The sequence below is a fragment of the Saccostrea cucullata genome, unplaced genomic scaffold, assembly GCF_032062105.1.
Source record: "Saccostrea cucullata isolate Sc308-1 unplaced genomic scaffold, CSIRO_AGI_Scuc_v1 ctg4170, whole genome shotgun sequence".
Lineage (NCBI taxonomy): Eukaryota > Metazoa > Mollusca > Bivalvia > Ostreida > Ostreidae > Saccostrea > Saccostrea cuccullata.
The window spans coordinates 35211-46509 of record NW_026931553.1 but is presented as its reverse complement, the minus strand read 5'-3'; the positions used below and the strand labels follow the sequence as shown (position 1 = coordinate 46509).

At 30.9% G+C, this 11299-nt stretch overlaps 1 pseudogene; it reads left to right on the top strand.

Annotated features, from left to right (window-relative positions):
• Positions 1-247: 247 nt before the first annotated feature.
• LOC134232957 (uncharacterized) lies at positions 248-10187 on the top strand (annotated as a pseudogene).
• The last annotated feature ends 1112 nt before the right edge of the window (positions 10188-11299 follow it).

Sequence of the window (11299 nt, the reverse complement as noted above, 5' to 3'; positions counted from 1 at the left end):
GTGTATAAAAAGTGGAAATGTGTAAACTGTCATTCGGAATCTTTTTTGACATCTTATATAAGTTCTGCAGACATGGCGATTGCATTACTTATGTGCTGAATTATGTACAAAATATGAGTATTCAAATGCGTCAGTAATTTTATCACACAAATTACACTGAGCCTCATATATGAATACGTTTTTGTACTTCCACGAGCAATGAAAATGTTCTGCAGTGCATAATTTATACCATAACTTGTCTACATTAATGTCCAGCATCAACAAGCCAGCAAAATTATACGATTTCTTTACAGTGATTTCTGCAAGATGTCCAATAATAACTCAATGTATGTCCGTTCTTGCTAATATTGAAAGAACTGGACAGAAGAGAGAACTCTACCGCTTTATAACGGATTCATCCGAACCAAACTCCACAAGAGTAGATACATTATGGCTAAATCAAAAGGATTACAATTATATTAACGTCACATTCGCCGCCTATTATACAGGACCGGAGAATCTAGCAGTTCCAGAATATGTCAAACGGTTCAAATTTGGAATTACTTCAGGGAAAATTCAGATTGAATTATGGAAAGTTGATAGAAAGGGTAAGATTTCCTTGTGTAGACATTAGTCTCTTTCCGTTTTAACTGTTAAAATTCATGATGTTGTATTATCTTTCTGCTTTTGGTCTTCTTAAATTTTTTCTTTAAATATGGTTAATTTTCCATTTTTATGACTTACCTCCAGAATTCTCTAGAAAATATATTGAAATCAGAGTATAGTGTGAATGAAATGTGTAGTTAACTTATCTGCAAAAATGACAATTTTTTCTTTACGGTTTTAGATCAAAACAAACCTTTTATGAGCCAAAATGAGACCCAAAGCTGTCTTTTTGAACCTGGATCACGTAATCCGAATGACAATGTTTTTCAGTGTAACTTCACGGATGAAAATTTTGACAGGCTTTTGGAAAACGGCGACAAGTAATTAAAAAATATTCAGATAAATATTTAAGGTTTGAATTAAATAGCAACCTTCTAAGTTATACTGATCTATACTAGATTGGACTAGTTTACGCTTTTTTATAAACTGTAAAGCGTAAATTATATACACATAATTAATTAAGATGACTTCCATTTTTGTTTAAATTAATCTTTCATGGATATTTTGATTAATTGGCCTATAATAGGAATTGTTATATCGATGTTATTAAAACACTACCTTCTTCGTTAATTCCATTATATTTTAATGTCCTTAAACAGTTTAACATTAACTGTTATTGCTGAAAACGGAGGATATCGAGAACTTGAAGGACCGGGAACTCTGATACAGGAAGATTTCTTTATCGGCCAAAAGACCTCAAAATCAACGATGTTTCGTTTTGATTTCGAGAAACCTCGCCATTGCCCTCAAAAGGGAGACTGTGCAGAAAAGGCTTTGGATGTAACAGAAGATATAACAAAGGTTCTTTATGATATACATATTTTGATTTTCTTTCGTATTAAATATTTCAAACCGTCAACAATATCAATATCATTCCTTTTTTCTAAAGTTATGTGTTGATATTCTAAGAAAACGAGAAATATGTTCCCGATATTTCACATATATGCAATAACTTCGCATGTTTAAAACAATCTTTGGCTCAAAATAATGATATTATATTTTGTTATGTTTTTTTTATACGAAAGTCCCCGATAACATTAATTTGGAACAACTGGATGGATGATCTCTCAGGACTAAAAGGGTACAAACTACAGGTTTATTTGCTAAAACCGAATACAACATACCTTACAGAGCCCTATCCGTGGAACCCACTTGAAGAGATAGTCATTAACGACATCAATGTCAATTATAGGTATAGGTACACCCCCCAAGGCAGGGATGTATTCCTTTATTTTAAACGTGATAGACAAAGCCAACAATACACAGTACGCTCGCACCTTGGTCTTGTATGATCCTTCATCAAGCAACACTCTGTCGTCTTCACCGTTCATTGCCACAAGTGCAGAACCAGAGACAAACTACATGTGGCAAAATAATCTCAAAAATAACATTACAGTATCATGGAAAGGACACTTTGAAAACAAATTTCACGACACAAATAAACTTCTGAATCAGGTTTCACATTATCAACATTTTGATCATATTACCAAATACGAAAAACAGGTGCCAGAGCAACTGGATGATAAGTCGGGGAAAAGAACCCTGTTACCTATACAAAATATTCATGGTATAGTTAAATTTGACTATTTCTATAGGAATGGAAACCAAGGTAACAGCACTCCCGATCGCGAGTCATGGTTTCCAGTGAAAAATATATTTTCAGAAAGTCAAACATTCTATATAGACCGAAAAGATGGAAATGCGATAAATTTCTGGGTCAGAGCAACTGACGTCATGGGGAATGAAAAAGTAGACATGACAAAGATATTCTTTGATTCCACTCCACCCGGAGCATTGGCAGACTCAGATGTGAAATTTACACGTAACACTAAATCACCTACCTATGACTTTTCGAGTCGGTAAGAAAAAAAGTCTTCTTATGAAATTTTTGCATTGTCCTTTTCATACATATTCACAAAAAACCTAAACCTTCAGATTGCAGGTAGATGCAATTGATAGAAATAGCGGAATTTATATAAAGTCCATTTGGAGCTACTAGCAAACAGCAGCAACGAATTATTCCATGAAACTGATATCAAAGGGAATAAATCTGAAGTAAATGTTTTATTTTCATTTCTTTTTTAAGTTAACAATGTTCTGAGGACCTTTTTTTTGAAAAAAGACATTAACATGAAAAAAAAGATCATATTGCTTGTTTATTGGCCTAATAGAGGGGTAAAAAAAAACAATTGATTTTTAATGTATTTGTAAGATGTAATAGCGAGAGAAAAAAATGAAACTGGGTCACTTTTTTCGGAAAAAAAATTACAACTAAAAATGAAATGTAATTTTCGAATGACGTTTTCCTTTGCAATACATGTAATTGAAAGAAGTCATTTTATAAATATTTAACTTTTGAAGTTCATCGATTTTTTGATAAGCTAGAGAGAACTCTTAAATACAAATATCATTTCTCTCTAAAAATGACACATTGAAATGTCTTTTATGTCGAGTTTTGCTCTACATGCAAGTTGTTAAGTTTGTATTTTACTTAAATAATACATTACATTTGAAAAAAATAAGAGTTCAAGCAATATTTCATGTGAGTGAGCAGAGGGTTTGTGAACCCCAAAAAATCATGATAATCATTTTTTTAATTTTATGTTGATGTTAGAATAAAAGGATACCAGATAGGAACGGGAGATTACTATTATTATAGTCATTATATCGACATCAACAATTGTTGGATGGTAGTGTCGAAGGAAAAATTCGCTAATGAGTTTGTTTCGTTAAATTTGACAGTATATAACAACGCAATGAAAACTACCCATTATAGTAAGATGAGTGTAAGTTATGTTATCATTTTTTACAGTTTTTTTGTTTAAAGAAAATTACATATATCAGGTAAGGATAATTCGTGTGATTGCATGATTGACATATATTAACACACATTACATACTATTATAGAATCTATTTTTTTTCTTCAAAATAATAAACCTTTATTTTTGTGTTTCACGACTTTTTACAGATTACAGATTTAGCTTCACTTGACGGCATAGATGAGTGTAAGATATGTTATCAATTTTTACAGTTTTTATTTTTTATTTGTATGTAGAAAATTACAATGAACAATATTGTAGATTTAAGCTGTATAATGTTCAGTTGACACAGTACAAAAATATACGATATAATAACTGTGCAATATAATTTGCATGCATACAACATACAAACTGTTATTTTTCAGACACTGGCCCTAAAAATTTGACTGTGATAGAGACCTATGACAACAGTGTTCGTCTGAAATGGATCGTATCTCCAACTTGTTACAAAAGGTCCAGGATAACCCTGCAGTTCCGCTCATCTAATGGTCGAACAGAGAACCGATTTATCGACAAGGACGCAGACTGGGTGGATCTGACAGGACTGAATCCAGAAACAAGTTATAACCTGTCTTTTATCACAGAGTATGGAAGACATAAAAGTGATCCCGTGTTTCTGCATTTCAAAACTAACAAACCACGCCCAGCTTTTACAGTTGCTGCTATAGCAGGAATGTCCTCTGGTAAAATTACGTCGTTAATGTAAAACAAAGAAAACTTATAATATCAGATGTACTAAATTAGATCAGAAATAAAGAAAATTTGAAGAATAATTAAATATTCTTCTCAACAAAGTCCTTCAAATATAAGCATTAATCATGTGATTTTAAATTTTTCACCGAAATAAGAATTTGTCTTAGGAGCAATTAATGTTTTAAAAACCAACTTCCAAAAAATCAATGTTTTTTTTTCAAAAATCATTTTAGGGTTTTTTATACTTGTTGTCATAATTATTGTGATGGTAGTCCTATGGCGACTAGGACGTTTGTCAGTTGTACGTGAAGACATTCGACGCCGGGCGACTGTGGTTCGAAAGAATATCACAAACCGATTTTCAGCGTTAAGTTCTGCATACTTGGAAATTTTCGCCCCCGTTTAATTTTCGCCCTTTCGCCTCGTCGGAAGTTCGCTAATTTTAAAAGGGGAGAATTCAAAGTAAACAGTATTATATCTTAAACAAAAATCTTGGCGAATCTAAAACGGGGCAAATCTCTTCCCAAATGTGAAAGGGCGATATTATAACGGGGCGAAAATAAGCCCTCTATAATTAATTAATCATTTATACTTCATTTAGGGTCAATTATTTTGCACGTCCAGCCGTTCATTAGTATTCTATTAAAGAAGCATGTTATTATTTTATTTGTACGATTGTTTTTTAAAGAATCCAAATCATGATGTAGAAGACATTTATATTTACGGCCAAATGGAACTTAGTAATACTGACAGATGGATTTTACCGAGCTCTGACATTGTGTTGGATGCCTTGCTAACAAGCGGAAGATTTGCAGACATATATAAGGCCAGATACCAAAAGCAAAATAACAAAGCTAAAGAAATTGTTATTGCAAAGACTTTGAAAAGTATGTTTTTACAATGTAGTTTAATTACAGTAACAGTTTAATTTTCATTTAAATAGCAACCATAAATTAACTCTAAATGCATGAAAGCTTAATAATTTTGAAGTACCGCTAGAATAACTTAATATGATTATTAAAGTTTATATCTCCATTGTATATGTCCTTGGAGATTAATGAAAACCATTTAAAGTTCTCAAAAGAAACTGGGTTTTTAGATTAAATTAATTACTCTGAACATATCCCTATGTTCGATACACGATACCAATTTTAATTTTATTTGTTTCGGAAATTTAATTCCTACTTGCATACCGGTTTTTTATTCTTTGCATCGGTAAACTTGGACTGAAATTATCTACATGTAAAACAACCCGCTTAAATACAACATATAATTGACAAACTTTTCATCGTTCATTCTTGTTTGCATTGACAGAAATTTTAAACATAATAAAACAAGGAATAAAAATAGTTGCAAAACCTCCATATTAAGGTTGGGGTTTAAAGAGACACATTGATGTTTTGCATCAATTTGTATTCCATATTGAATCTAAATAAACTCTAGCAATAATTTTATCAATCATTTTATAAAAAAATATATAATTTGAATTCTGGTCGATTAAAACACAAATCATTTAATTTTAGATGGATTCACTGAAGAAAATATGCTGATGATGAGAGCAAAAATTAATTTTTTTGGCAAAGAAGTTGGGGAACATCCAAACATCATTCATTTCATCGGCGCTGTCATCGATAACGATGCGTGTAAGTTATGTGTAATCCATTGCCCTGACTAAACTTATATTTGATGTGGATATATACTTAGTTATCGACGACAAATGAATAGAGACAAAGACTTTGATAAAAGCTATACTTTCAATTTTGTTTAATAAATCGCACGAATAAGCAGGTTGTACACTAAATACAAAATCAAGATCAATAAAGTTGATAATTTAGAAATATTGAGCTTGAAGACTGCCAGCTACATGTATAACACTAAGACATATGTACAGAATAAGGGTTGTCCCAAAGAATATAAGACAGCTTACACAATGAAGTCCCTATTTTCTGTTATTTCTCAACATGTGAAAAGAAACATTATGTGTTCACGATTATTAAGTTTGAAACAAACCGCACACTTAAAAGAAAATATTATCTGTAATAAAATTAGAAAAGTATAATTATGTGTATGATCGCACTAAGAAAAACGTAATTTATATCATATTATAACTTCTTTTTTTTTTTTTTTTAAATGTAGTAATGCTTATATTATTGATTTTTCATTATAAACAAACAACACCTAACAAAGTGAAAAGATATCCAACAATGATCCTTCAATTTCTAGACCAAATTCAAATATATGTCCATCTACAATGTCACTAATGAGGCGAATGATCTGAATTTTCTACATATATGGCTTTCACAGTAGCTTAATCGGTAGAGCTCTCGATCCTTGATCTGAAGGTCGTGAAAAATTAGATAATGACCGTTTGTTTGCTAGAAGCTTGGGTGTTAAAAGTGAAAGTTTCTGGTCTTTCTGATGAGACTTTAAAAATCAAAGCCCCATGCCACGGTAGGCGTTGACAAGATCAAGATGCACCACTTCTCATTGGCCCTGAACGCCGAAAATTTGAGGTCATTCATCGATATATGGTGATTCTCGATCAGGACTTAATACAACATTTAATCCATCAATCAATCTTACTAGGCTTCCTATGTAGGAAGGTGAAGTTAAATTGTCTTGATTCGCAGTCAAATTATAAACAATTAATATACAGTATCGACATTGTATCTTATGTCAAAAGGCTAAAAGGGATGTTCAATGTGGCAAAATTAGCATAGGAATAATTAGGTGGAATTACACATATAAAACATTTTTTAACCTTATATTACGTTTTGATTATCATTGTTTTGATACAGTTGGACCATACATGGTTTTTGAGTACTGCACAAAGGGGCAGCTTAGAGATTGGTTACTACAACAGAGGAATGAATCAACAGACGACACTGTGGAATTCTTATATCGAATTATATACGGAATTTCCAAGGGAATGTTCTACCTTGAGACAAAAAAGGTAAATAGAAAATAAAGAAAAGGAAAAAAAAAAAACAAAACAATTAACTGCTGAATGTAAGCTGTATTTGTAATGATAATATCTTCGGTATTTGTTAAGAAATACATATTCCCTGTTGTATTTTATAAAATGCTATCCAGCTGGTGCACAGAAGACTTGCAGCACGTAATGTTTTACTGACTGATGAACTAGAACCCCAGATCTATGGATTTGGACCAGAGCCCCCCAAACACCAAGGCAACGATTAGGATGGAGATGGTTCATCTGAAGACAAGGTTTGATATAAAAAAATAATAGAAATAGTCAGAAGGTGTAAATGAAAATTATTATAATAATGATGTAAAAAAATAAGTTGATAATAAGAATACAAAAAAAAATTTAGAATTGTGTACATAATTTTTTTTTTTATAAAAAAGAATAAGTTCGACTTATTTTTTCTGGACTTTTTTTTCAAAATTAAATTTTACTTAAATTACAATTATTGTCGTAATTTTCAAACAAGAGTGGAAGAACATGAAACGTTGTAAATTGTGTCGAGTGTTGTATTGTTCTTTTTTTAAAATATTATTATTCTATTTTATATAATTTTACATTATATATGAATTTTTAGACCCTATGTTAGCAAAATTCGGCCTGGTTGATGATGAAATGTTCTTTTATGAAAGATGATAAATAGAATAGGCGGGTCTTAGTACAATAGAGTGATATGCACGTTCGAGAAATCTACCTTACATGACAATTATTATTTTTATTTCGCACATAGTGTCTTACAGAAAACAATTGTTCAACCCAATGACTAATTGACAAAACATGCTGGTTTACTTAATATAATTATCCAATCTCAGATACGTACTCCAGGTCAATTTTCATATTATTTCTAATACATTTTAATCTTAAATGGTAAAGAAAAGCCTTTTATGAATAACAATATGCATAAAACCTCAGCGTCTAGCGTTTTGGACCAAGCAATGTACATGTACCTGAACTTTGTATTCAATTATCCTCGCGTATACATGTAGCCATTTGTCTAATTAATCAACTTTATACAATAAATTAAAGGTTTGTAATTTTGATCATGGAAATTGTAGATTCGTATCAATCTGTGATTAAAATGCATATACAATGTAAAATACAGTGACCAACCAAAAAAGAAAATATACTTACTTGAGCTTCAAAGATTAATATGGGGCTTAAATGCAATAAGAATTGAATGTAGACATGGTACATGTTTGGAAAAGAGAAATGTCCAATTTGGATACTCATAGTGATTGAGTACATGCAAATACTAGAGTGACATTTAAGAAATAAGGTATCATTTTTTGAGTTTTATTGAGATGTAAAACGGGTTGGTCACGTGATCAAATCCCATAAAGCCCGAAGGGCTTTATGGAAGATTTGATCATGTGCCAACCCGTTTTACATCTCAATAAAACTCAAAAAATGATACCTTATTACTTATATTTACATTTGTGACTTATTCATACTTTGTATATTTGCGTGATTGTTACTTTTAACGTGTGAAATGCCTTAATTTTTCAAACCCAAAGGCATGTATGTAATCCACTAAACGCGCGTCGACCCTTTATGACGTCACAGAGAAATTACGTCGAACGTTTATCCAAACGCACATCTATGACCTCTTGACCCCATACCTGTATTTACACAGTTATAAAAACGCTTGCCTTTAGTAGTGTTATATAAAGGAAAACATTTGCAAATGTAAATATTAAGACATATATTTTTTGTTGATTTACTTGGGGCCGTACAGTACGCCATCCTTTTGTTGTATTTTTTAATATTTAGAATCTGAATATTAAACATTTTTGATAAAACTTTCAGGAGCGAATCCCTTTAAAATGGACAGCCCATGAATGTTTTACTTCAATGAATGTTGCCAGCATAAAAAGTGATGTATGGTCTTTTGGAGTGGTATTATGGGAAGTATTTTCGTTTGGTATGTTTATGTTCTTTAATTTTTCTTTACAGTCGTATCATATCGAAAAAAATATCATATGAATTGATAATTGGTTTGTTTGTACAATATTATTTAATTGAAAAAAGGAAGAAATATATCTCATATTTTATTTATCACGAAAACCTTCTTTAGTCTTTCAGAATTTTTCACAGTTTGTTTTGAAATAAAACATTTAGCATAATTGTAATTGTATGATTGAAAGATCATAATTATTATATATATGTGTGTGTTTACGTCCTATTTAAGTTCTTATTCATTAACTAGGTGAAACTCCATACCCTGGACTACGAAGCAGAGATGTTATAAGTCAAGTCAGAAATGGACATAGAATGAAAAGACCAGAATTTGCTAATGACTTGTAAGTCAGTCAAAAAAATTAAGCATATAACAAACATTGATGACATTTATTAGTGCCAGTTATAAAAAAGAATGTTTAAATTAAAACAAAACGTGCATAGGAAAAATTCTGAAAATTACTAAATAATGAAAAATCATACACATTTTATTCATACCTCATGAGTTAAAGATGGAGTTTGCAATTTGTTCCGCTTCCATGATTTTTAAAGGAATATTTTTTTTTCAATTTACAACGAGAACCAGATTACAATTGTCGACAGGGGACTTGTATTGCTAATGCTATATTCACAGAATACTTGTTTTTTTTTTTAAATCCGCATTTGCTCTGCCTCCCGAATTATATTATTTCAATGTCGTTTTGAGCATGAAATAGCTAAAAGTTATGTTATCTTCTTTTTTCATACTGCTTTTATAAAGTATTGTTTGAAAACTTTTTTTTCAAAATAGTTTTCATGACATAATGACGAGATGTTGGAACACTAAACCAAGAAGAAGGCCAACTTTTAAGGATATATCAACGGACATTGGTAAAACCTTCAATGCTGCACCTTCTGATGAATATTACTATTACCGTGAAAAGTGAAACATGCCCAGAGAACATATTGACAGCGCTCTTCATAGTCTACAAGAACAAGTGGGCTTAGTTAGATACGAACCATACTTCAAACTTTTAGTCAAAACAATTTAAATAACATTTTCAAGCAAAACTTTTGAGCAATCGCACAGCTAAGTATGTGTAATTACATGCAATTATTAGTTTAATTTTTTTTTCACCATGTTTAAGGAACATTATGCTTCATTTTTTTCATTTCATTTTTCCTCATCTGATATGATATTCAAGTAAGCTTTTCTCCAAAAAAAAAAAAAAATAATCTTTTTAAGGTCTGTTGTTGATTTCATCATTTTATGTTTGCTTCTCAACAATTTATCAAAATTGTTTGTCTAAGAACTTCATTTAATAGAGTTATGTTTTTTTTTCCAAAAAAAGGGTATTTGAAAATAAAGAGTATTAATGAAAAGGTATCTACAAAATCACGTACGAAACTTTTTATGACGCTTTAAAATCTAGTTTGATCTAATAAAAACACATGTATCACTGTTGGTTGTTTTTACTTATCAATATGAAAATACGAATACTTTTACAGATAACAGATTACATAAGATTACGGTAATATGAGAATATAATCCAGGTTAATGTTGACCAAACCAAGAGTCAACAATCAACAAAAGTCAACAACAAATGAGTAAACTACTTAATTACTAGGGCTTCACCTTGCATAAACAATTATCTCCTAGACCCTCGCCGAACTTCACGCATGACGGACAAATAATTTGTTTTCACACTTTTGTAATGGTTAATTGGTAGTTGCAATAAAATACAATGTATTATTAAAAAAAATATTTAAATATGTTTTTCTATGGAGTCATGGCTCTAGAATTATCTTAGCTCTCTAAGTCAGACAAAACAATGTACCGAATTCATTTAACTGATATAAATGAATGGCTTAAAATTTTGAACATGTTCAAGGAACTCTTGAAATAGTTTACTGTTCTGAAGTTCTTTTATTATTACTCGATCAAGAAAACTGATAAATAATCACGGCAAATTTACTTTCAAAAATGTTAAGTAGTTCGACTGTATCGGTCAGCATTTTCTCTGCTTTACAGAACGTGTTTTTACTTTTATCTATATGTATGACCATACCATTTGTGTAAGGACTTAACGATTTTTGAAAAAGTGTGTGAATGTATTCTTTTGTTTTTAATGAATGGTGATTCACTTGCGAATTTGATCGCGAAAATACCGCGAAATGTTAGTTCTTCGCGTAAACTCTGCAACACAGTAACATTTCAAAT